This window comes from Notechis scutatus, chromosome 2 (genome assembly GCF_049901735.1).
Source record: "Notechis scutatus isolate UNSWTSFEM ecotype Mainland chromosome 2, rNotScu1.2, whole genome shotgun sequence".
NCBI classification, from domain to species: Eukaryota; Metazoa; Chordata; class Lepidosauria; order Squamata; family Elapidae; genus Notechis; species Notechis scutatus.
The window spans coordinates 178,407,632-178,418,212 of NC_142010.1; the positions used below are offsets into that span (position 1 = coordinate 178,407,632).

The following is a 10,581-nucleotide window of genomic DNA, read 5'->3' on the forward strand; positions in this document are numbered from 1 at the left end:
TGTAACAGCTTTGTTCCCTATGCCATCCATCTGGTAAACTCGCAAGATTCATTTTTCTCGCCATGTACATGTATAGATCCAGACTAGACTGTGGTGTTTCTCTGTGTCATATAATATATGTGGGTATGTGGGTATATGCGTATTTATTTATTTATTTATTTATTTATTTATTTATTTATTTATTTATTTATTTATCATGCTTATATAGTGTATATTGGAGGTGGTGACCCTTTGAGAGCTGTATGCAACGAAATTTCATTTTAATGTATGCCGATTAGTGTACATTTAAAGTCTAAGTTCTTACTGTAGTCTAAGTTCTCCCTTGCCTGGTTTTACTCATGTTAGTACTAAAAGCAGTTATGTAAACTGTGACTTCCACCTGGGCATATATATTGCTATATTTTTCCTCAGCAGGCTAATCAAATACTTTTTAGGCACTTGGGGATTTAGGAGCGATTATTTTGCACCAGTTGATGTACCTGCTAGATAATGTCACCCTTGAAAAACATTCTCTGATGAGAGAGAGAAAGAGAGAGAGAAAGAGGGAATGAAGATTTTTATAAAAATGGCTCAGCTATTGAAGAACTGCCCTACCCCAGTGAAACACAGAAACCTCATTAAACTTTAGTCTGCAAACCACAAAAGACAAGAAATGAGCAGCAGCATTTTATTCTTTGCAAGCGGACTGTGTGTGTAGCTCAATAAAGACTGGGCATTTATAGGTTCAAGGTTATTCAGAGATTTCTAAAGAGATGAATTTATCTTCCACAGTTGGAATCACACCAATGCATAAAAAAAAAAAAAAAAAAAAACCTGCGGCCAGCTCCTTCAGCTGGTGGAGAGGAGAACTTTCTTCGTTCCTCCTGAAGAAAAGCAGGAAGCTGCTGTCAGCTGTCTGGTTGTGGAAAGTTTCTTCTATCTTCTTGCATCTTTCCCCGTAAGTGCTTTGAAACGTTAAATGTTGGAATTTAGACTTCAAAAATACTTGGTGAATTTCCGACGGGTATTAAAGTATTAAAGGCAGGGGAATAAAGTTATGCGCAAGAATTTGCGCGAGTGTGCGCGCTTCTACAGTGAGGCATTATTCTCTCTTCTCACCCAGTACAGCATTTATTTTATTTTCAGCAGACTGAAAGAAATCTTTTCAAACACCACTGGCACCTTGCCAACCCCTCCTGACAATGCAACCTGCAAGGAAAAGTATTTGTCCTAGATTACAGAGAGAGCAAGGGAGGGAGGTGGAGGTGAGAGAGAGAGAGAGACGGAGAGAGACAGAGTGGGGCAGACAGGGAAGGAAAATATATTGTGGCATGTCTTCAGTGTGAGCAAGAAAAGGGCCATCTGGTCAATCACATTTGTCTGTTTTCCTGTTAGGCTTGTTTGAATGCTTTTTCTGGGAAGACAAAGGCTGCCATTTCAATGGCTTTCACCTGTTTCCCATGTGAATCACTGCAAGCTTGCAATGATGTGAATGTGATGCGGGTCAATTTCTTTAAATTCATAGATTCCCCCACCCTTCTCCTGACTCCAGAGCTCTTCTGGTAAACAGATCACAGCCATATGAACAAGAGCCTGGGTATATCATATCTACCTAGCAGATAGCTTATAGACTAGAATGAATGAATGAATGAATGAATGAATGAATGAATGAATGAATGAATGAGTGAATGAAGTTGTCTTAAGCATCATCCAGGCCAGCTATTAGAGCTGATATAGCATTGATATAATAACAGAATAACAACAGAGTAACAGAGTTAGAAGGAACCTTGGAGGCCTTCTAGTCCAACCCCCTTGTCAGATCCGTGTATCTGCCATTCTTCAATGGAAGAAGAAGGGGAGGGGAAGTTGGTACAAGTAATCCTTTTTGATGTAATCTGAATATCTTAAATCTTATATTGAATCTGTATAACTTGCACATGATATACAACTGGAGGACTGGAGCCAGATGTCTAGAAACTTGTCACCTCTTGGAGAGATAGCAAAAGGAGAAGGTTCCATAAAAATTCCAGCTCTGAAAGATACTCCCTGGGAAACTTTTCTAAGATAACTTTTCCCAGGAAAAAAAAAAGGGGGGGGAATTAACATGTCGGTTCTTTGTTTGACTAAATCCACATCAGAATAAGGGGAGGAGTTCTGATTCCCTTTATCTATTACTGTATGCCTGGAAGCATCTTAGATTCTGCTTTGACTAGTACCTGGATCACTTCCTTTCAATAAATAATTCCTTTTGAAGTACCAAGCTTTCAAAAGTTCATTCTTTTCGGTTGAAGGGGGAAAGTCTGGTGCTCAAACAAGACACCCTATATCGTTCTGAACAAACGACAAATGACCACAATTTCAGAAGGCAGTCCATTTCAATGATTAATTGTTTTCATTGATAGGAAATGTCTTCTTTTCTTAGTTCTAGGTTGGATCTCTCTTTGATAATTTCCCATCCATTACTCCTTTTCTTGCCCTCAGGTACTTTGGAGAATAGCTCTCTTCTTTGTGTCCTTCCCTCAGATATTGGAAGACTGCTATCATGTCACCCCCCTAATCCTTCTTTTTTCTTAGACTAGACATATCTAGTTCCTGCAACTGCTCATCATATATTTTAGCCTCTAGCCCTCTAATCATCTTTGTTGCTCTTCTCTGTATTCCTTCTAGAGTCTCAATATCCTTTTTGAATCCTGGTGATCAAAACTGGATGCTGTATTTCAAGTGTGGGCCTACTAAAGCAGTATATACTGGGATCCCAATAATTCATGTGAATTTGATACTATTCTTCTATTGATGCAGCCTAGGACTGCATCAACTTTTTTGGCAGGTGCAGCACACTATTGGATCATACTTGTGGTTTCCCACTACTAGATCTCACTTAGAGTTATTGCTGTTGATACAGGTATCTGTGCCTGTCCCAACAGCAACAGATTTGATTTTTCTTGCCTAAGTGTAAAACTTTACCTTTCTTACCACTGAACTGCATTTTGCTGGACAGGGCCCAGTGTTCAAGTTTGTCTAGATCCTTTTAGATCAGGGCTGTCAAACTCGTGGCCCACGGGCCGGATGTGTCACACCCATGCCTGGTTTAGCGAAGGGGGAAAAGCCCCGATACATCATGTGATGCTGCCATGATGATATGAGTTTGACACCCCTGTTCTAGATCTTGGCCTATCTCCTAAAGTGTTGGCTATTCCTTCTAGCTTGGTGTTGTCTATAAATTTGATGAGTTCTATCCCCTCATCTAAATTGTTTATGAAGATATTGAAGAGTACTGGGCCTAAGACAAAATCAAAGAGAACTTCACTGCATACTTCTTTCCATGTAGATGTTAGTTCCTTTGAGGACTACAAATTGAGTGTGGCTTGTTAGCTAGTTTTGAATCTATCTGGTGGTGATGTTATTTATGCCACATTTTTCTTTCTTACCTAAGATGGGCCCCCAGCACCCCAGCCCCCCGGGCCCCCCCCCCACCCCCCCCACCCCCCCCCTCCCCCCCCCCCCCCCCCCCCCCCCCCCCCCCCCCCCCCCCCCCCCCCCCCCCCCCCCCCCCCCCCCCCCCCCCCCCCCCACCCCCCCCCCCCCCCCCCCCCCCCCCCCCCCCCCCCCCCCCCCCCCCCCCCCCCCCCCCCCCCCCCTCCCCCCCCCCCCCCCCCCCCCCCCCCCCCCCCCCCGCCCCCCCCCCCCCCCCCCCCCCTCCCCCCCCCCCCCCCCCCCCCCCCCCCCCCCCCCCCCCCCCCCCCCCTCCCCCCCCCCCCCCCCCCCCCCCCCCCCCACCCCCCCCCCCCCCAAAAATAGGTTGTGCTCTATTTTGTCAAATGCCTTACTGAGATCCAATTATACTATGTCCAAAGCATTTTGCTGGTCCATTGATTTAATTACTTTCTCAAAGAATGCAATGAAATTTGTTTGGCATGATCTGTTTTTACAAACCCATGTTGGCTTCTAATAATAGTTTTGCTTGCTGCTAGGTGTTTGCAGATCTGTTGCTTAATTATTTTTTTTAGGATCTTCCCAGGTATTGATTTCAGGCTGGTTGGCCTGTAGTTTCCTGAATCCATTTTTCTCCTTTTTTGAAGATGGGAACCACATAAGCTCTTTTCTAGTCCTCTGCTTGTCCTCTGCTGCTACAGGGTCTTTGAAAGATATGGTTCTGAGATCACATCTGCCAGCTGCTTCAGAAGTCTGGGATGTAATCCATCTGGTCCTATTGATTTGAACTTGTCTAGAGTGGATAAGTGTTGTTTCATCATGCCTAGAATAGAATATAATTCTTTATTGGCCAAGTGTGATTGGACACACAAGGAATTTGTCTTGGTGCAAATGCTCTCAGTATACATAAAAGAAAAGGTACATTCGTCAAGAATCAAATAAGGTGCAACACTTAATAATAGTCATAGGGTACAATAAGCAATGAAATCATACTAGGAAACAGTCAATATAGATCGTAAGGATACAAGCGACAAAGTTACAGTCATACGGTCACAAATGGGAAGGGATGGGTGATAAGGAGTGATGAGAAGGTTAATAGTAATAGTAGTGCAGACTTTGTAAATAGCTGGACAGTGTTGAAGGAATTATTTGTTTAGCAGAGTGATGTCTTTCGGGAAAAAACTGTTCTTGTGTCTAGTTGTTCTGGTGTGCAGTGCTTTATAGCATCGTTTTGAGGGAAGTAGTTGGAACAGTTTATGTCTGGGATGTGAGGGGTCTGTAAATATTTTCACAGCCTTCTTTTTGACTCGTGCAGTATACAAGTTCTCGATTGAAGGCAGGTTAGTAGTAATTGTTTTTTCTGCAGTCCTAATTATCCTCTGAAGTCTGTGTCTGTCCTGTTGGGTTGCAGAACCAAACCAGACAGTTATAAAGGTGCAGATGACAGACTCAATAATTCCTCTGTAGAACAGTATCAGCAGCTCCTTGGGCAGTTTGAGTTTTCTGAGTTGGTGCAGAAAGAACATTCTTTGTTGTGCTTTTTTGATGACGTTTTTGATGATAGGTGTCCATTTTAGGTCATGTGATATAATAGAACCTAGAAATTTGAAGGTCTCTACTGTTGATACTGTGTTGTCTAGTATTGTAAGAGGTGGTAGTATGGGAAGGTTTCTTCTAAAGTCTACCATCATGGTCTTGAGTGTGTTTAGTTCCACATTGTTCCAGTTACACCATGAGGCAAGTTGTACAACCTCCTGTCTGTATGCGGATTCGTCGTTGTCTCGAATGAGACCAGTCACTGTTGTGTCATCTTCAAACTTCAGTATTTTAACAAATGGATCGTTTGAGATGCAGTCATTGGTATATAGGGAGAAGAGAAGTGGAGAGAGCACACTGCCTTGTGGGGCCTCTGTGCTAATTGTACAGGTGTCAGATGTGATTCTGCCTAGCTTCACCTGCTGCTTCCTGTCTGTTAGGAATTTTGACTTGTATTCCTAGTCTGTCTATTATTGTACCATGTTTAATAGGTTAGACTATATATATTTTTTCCTTTTATGTGAAGACAGATGCAAAGAAAAAATTAAGCCCTTCTACTTTCTCCTTGCTGTCCATCAGTTCCTTGCCATATCTCCCATTAGTGGACCAATCGTTTCCTTGACTTTTTTCTTGCTTTTTTCATGTTGAATTTTTAAAAAACTATTTTTGACATTCGTTGCAAGTCTTAGCTCATTCTGAGCCTTAGCTTTTCTACTTTATCTTTGCAGTTCCACTGCAAAGTTTTGTTGTTTAAACCTCCCAGTGCAGCCATGAGAATTCAACAGTGAAGAAGCTCAAGAGACTTATAAAAGATTACAGAGGGTTGCTCCATATTGCCCATTTTTTGTGACAGTCCTAATTTAAAAAGAATTGCAGAATTCTTCACTAGGAATGCACTCAGTTTTTGCTTTGTTTGCAGATAATTTATGCAGGAGTCCTTGAAGAAAGCAAATGTTGAGCCAGGAAATAGCAAGTTTTCCAGCTATGGTTTATATATCCTGACTGAAAGGACATAATTCAGAGTAGATGTTCTCCAGGAGCTTTTATGAACAAAATAGCCCTTATGTTCTTATACTTGTATTTCCTTCTATTTCACTACTAGACCAAGGACTATTTTTGTAAGATTAAAACAGAAGTAAGAAGGAGGATCCTTCCAACTTCAAGCAAGTTAAGTACATCTTGTTCTTTGGCTGGCTGTCCAAGACTGCCTTCCCAACAATTACTTTTTATTTTATTCTCAAGGAACCTGGCTAGCTATGCATGAGAGATGATCTCTTCAATGCAACCAAAGCTATGCCAACACAGATTTGATGTATGGATCAGAAATCCAAAACAAATATACACTAAACTCAAGGATCTTCATGGTTTTCCTTTTTAAGAAATTGAAACTTGTTTCTTTATCGAAGGCCATTTAGGTCTGAGCTGCTGAACTCCAGATGATGGAGTAGTGAAAGGGGTAGTGAAACACCTAATTATTTGCTTTTGTGTGATAGGTTAGGTATTTTATGAGCCAGGGTGGCGCAGTGGCTAGAATGCAGTGTTGCGGACTAATTCACTGTTCACTGCCAGGAATTTGATCCTGACTGACTCATGGTTGACTCAGCCTTTCATCCTTTAGAGGTCAGTAAAATGAGAACCCAGTTTGTTAAGGGCAATATGCTGACTCTGTAAACCACTTAGAGAGGTCTGTGTAAAGTACTATGAAGCGGTATATAAGTCTAGGTGCTATTGTTATTTATTTACCCAAATTTTGGGGTATCTTTGCTCCTATTTACTAGACAAATATTTGGTCCAAATCCCAGTATATAAACCCCCCAGCCTGCATTATTTTTAGTCCCCCTTTTAAGAATTGAAGATCACATGTATCAAGGTACATATAGTGGCTTCTTTAAAGGTGGATTCTATGACTTCTAGCACATATACAAAAGATATGTAATCTTTTATATATTCTTTTGTATAATATACCTTTGAAGCTATGTTAATAAGGCATGAGGTTTTGTGCCAAGAAGCACCAACTCTGCAAAACAACAACAACTTAGATCAGCTAACATCCTTCAATATTATTAACAACTGCCTATCCCAAGCCCTTGGAAAGCCTCGATAGGTGGACAAAAGTGCCAAATCCAGTCTAAACATCTGGAAGATTCTACAACCAATCATCATCATCATAAAAAGATGTCAGAACATGTTTCAGGAGATTTTGCTTGGGTGGTGATCGATAGGCCTGGAGAACAAGGAAAGCGACCTTGACAAAAATGTGTAAGAACTGTTATTTAGATAAAGGGCATTGAAACATTCTTTAAGTCATGGCAAGCAAGATAATGCTTGGAAGTGATCAGACAAATGATTGCCTGATACATTGGGGTATAAGAAGGAGGGGAGATAAAGCACAGTCAGACTTGCAAGATTTTGTTGCCAGCTCAATTGAGTATAGTTCTAGTCTTATGAAGTCGATTTTCTGGTCTGTTCTACCTAATGGGGCCAAGAGAAAATTCCCAAAAATACTTTTTGTTTCTTAGATTCCTCCACTTTTTCCCCACTGGCCTATGTCCATGACTAGGTTCAGTAGATTAGCCCAGCAGCTACATCTAGAATTATAATCTATAGAGATTCTCAGTCATCCAGGTCATAATTGTCCCAAAGGTGCTTTTTCAGGAGGCAACTGGACTTTCTGGTTTTTGTCTTTCGAAGACATTTTGCTTCTCATCCAAGAAGCTTCTTCAGCTCTGACAGGATAGTAGAAAGTGGAAGGATTACAGGCTGCTGTGTTTCATTCCTACTTTTCAGGCTCTGTAGGCTTATTCTTTGATGTTCTGAAACCCCAAGGCACTTTCTCTGAAAGCTTTACTTTCTCCACACAGGTGCCATAAGAGGCTGCAACCCTAGTTTAAACACTGCAAGCCTTCTCGATTTCTTACAAAACATCTGCAATGCCATATTCTTCAACTGAGGTGAGCACACACCTTTGATCTCTGACCACAGTTTTAAGAGAACGATAATTGCTGGGAAGGAGAAAAATTCCTTCTGTTCTCCTTACAGGGATTGAGGAATAATATTTACCTGATGGCAGGGACAGAGGTGGGATGGAGGTATTTTATTTTTATTCTGTTGAAACGAAGAAGGCAAACATGTAATCAAATGATATGGTTAGAATCTGTCTCTGGCAATAACTCAACCCATGGACAAAGACTCATTTCAGTTCCTTTCGAAGCTGCAGAGGTCTTGCAGCAACAAGAGAAGGCATCTGACCTTAACTACCAATTTCCTTTTTTTTTTTTTTTTTGCTAGCTTTTATTTTGCAGCTCTTTCTTGACAATTGGCAATTTTATTTCTTGCACCTCAAGAGCTTGAAAAAGGTTGAGGTGTAAAGTTAGAGAAGCAAAGCATCCCTGGAACTCATCAAAAGGATATAAGCTCTGCTGGAAGTGTATTTTCCCCATGATAAGAAGAACAAGGATACCATCACACTTCCCAGCATAAAATCCCTTGGGAGTGGAACCTGTGTTAATATGGAAAATCTCTGTCCCACCATTTTTTTTTGAAAGAGCTCTAAATCCTAATTTAAAAGAAGCTCATTTGGTAAATTGAGGAGTTCTCCTGCTTTCCAGTGTCACGCTCCAATCCTGTCCACTGATTTGTTTCCCGTGAAAGCGCCTGGATTTGCAGAACAAGATAGGTTTGCCCTGTTCTTTCTGCTAAACCAGGGTTGTCAAACTCTATTTCATTGAGGACCGCATCAGGGTTGTGTTTGACCTCAGGACACCGGGGGTGGGCATAGCCAGGGTGGGCATGGCGAACTCATCTGTTTTCACCCATGTAGGCCTCCTGCAGCCCTCTGTCAGTGAAAACGGAGCTTGGCGGGAGGGTCGTGTGTGCCCCCTTGAGCTCCGTTTTTGCTGGCAGAGGCACCACGGGCAGGTTCTTTGCTGTTTCCAGGGTGGCCCTGTGAGCCAGTTCTAAGCCCCCATGGGCCCCGAGTTTGACACTCCTATGCTACAGAAAGGCAAATGAAGTAAGTAAACAATAAAGGATGGGGGTCATCTCACCCCCTGCAGGTTACTTCATGGTACTGTCATGGAAGGATTCTCCTCAGCATTGAAACCACTGCTGATGGCTGTCTGCTTGGGAAAACACAATTTTATCACAAGTACAAGTAGTGCTTGACTTACAACAGTTAGTGACCATTCGAAGTTACAACAGCACTCAAAAAAAGTGCCATTTTTCACACTTACAACCACTGCAGCATCCCGATGGTCACATGATCAACACTGAAGACACTTGGCAATTGACTCATATTTATGAGGGTGGCACAGTCCCAGGGTCCTGAGATCCCCTTTTGCCACCTTCTGACAAGCAAAGTCAATGGGCAAGCCAGCTTCACTTAACAACCATACTACTAACTCAAGAACTGAAGCGATTCACTTAACAACTGCCACCAGCGAGGTCGTAAAAGGGGGCAAAATTCACTTAACAAATATCTTGCTTAGCAACAAAAAATGTGGGGCTCCATTGTGGTGGCAAGCCGAGGATTCCCATATGGCTAACCATGGCTTAAGGCTGTCCCACACATAAGATGAGGAGGAGATGAAAACAAAGCCATGGGGACTTGGCAGAATAAATATATTCGCCGGAGTATGTTTTATGAAGATATGAAGCAAGGAGGTAAGGGAGCTGTATAAAAGCTGCTTGAATACTTTGAATACTTTGTACTTCTTTCAGATTCATGCTAGCTGGGGAATGCTGGGAGTTGAAGTCAGCACATCTGAAAGTTGCAAAGTTTGACAAACACCCGTCTAGTCAAAAAACAACAGTGTCGGATCTTTCCAGCAGTTTCCTGTGTGCGGTGTATGCTAAGTGTAATAGCACGATGGTCACTATTTCCTATTGGTCAGCAGAGGTCAGTCTGCTCCTGTCCTGTTAAACACCTTTGGAAAACTCCTGTTGGTTCTCCTGTTAGTCCTGCTGCTCGCTTGCTCTTGTTGGAAATGCCCAGCTGTCTCTCCTCTTTCCCAAGGTGGCTGGCTGGGACTGAGATGTTGAAGGCGATTTTTCTACCCACTTGCTAAATGCTCAATCAGGAAACAGCTGCAGTGAAAACCCTCTTCCTCCCAGGCTGCATCTCAGCAAGGCAAAAAAGGCTTCCTTACCCAAGGAGCCAAACTGACTCCCCTGAACACAGCTGATCAGTTCCATAAACTCACAGCTCCCTTGCAAAACCTAGTTTCAAGTTCCCCAGTGCTACTGCTCCTTACAACAGCAGCTGGGATGCATCCATTTGCTGATCAATTGCTGGTTCAATAACAAGAAGTAAAACTCAATTTAACAGAAACAGAGACATAGAATAGAATAGAATTCTTTTATTGGCCAAGTGTGATTGGACACACAAGAAATTGGTCTTGGTGCAAATACTCTCAGTATACATAAAATAAAAGATACATTTGTCGAGAGTCAAGAATCATAAGGTACAACACTTAATAATAGTCATAGGGTACAATAAGCAATCAAATCATACTAGGAACCAGTCCATATAAATCGTAAGGATAGAAAGCAACAAAGTTACAGTCTTACAATCAGAAGTGGGAGGGAATGGGTGATAAGGAGTGATGAGAAGATTAACAGTAATAGTAGTGTACA

At 42.1% G+C, this 10,581-nt stretch overlaps 1 long non-coding RNA gene across 1 annotated transcript; it reads left to right on the forward strand.

Annotated features, from left to right (window-relative positions):
• Nucleotides 1-815: 815 nt before the first annotated feature.
• LOC148132426 (uncharacterized) lies at nucleotides 816-9,844 on the forward strand. Its single transcript, XR_015747987.1, has 3 exons — nucleotides 816-937; nucleotides 7,809-7,898; nucleotides 9,667-9,844. It is a non-coding gene; the product is annotated as an uncharacterized LOC148132426 (long non-coding RNA).
• Nucleotides 9,845-10,581: the final 737 nt, after the last annotated feature.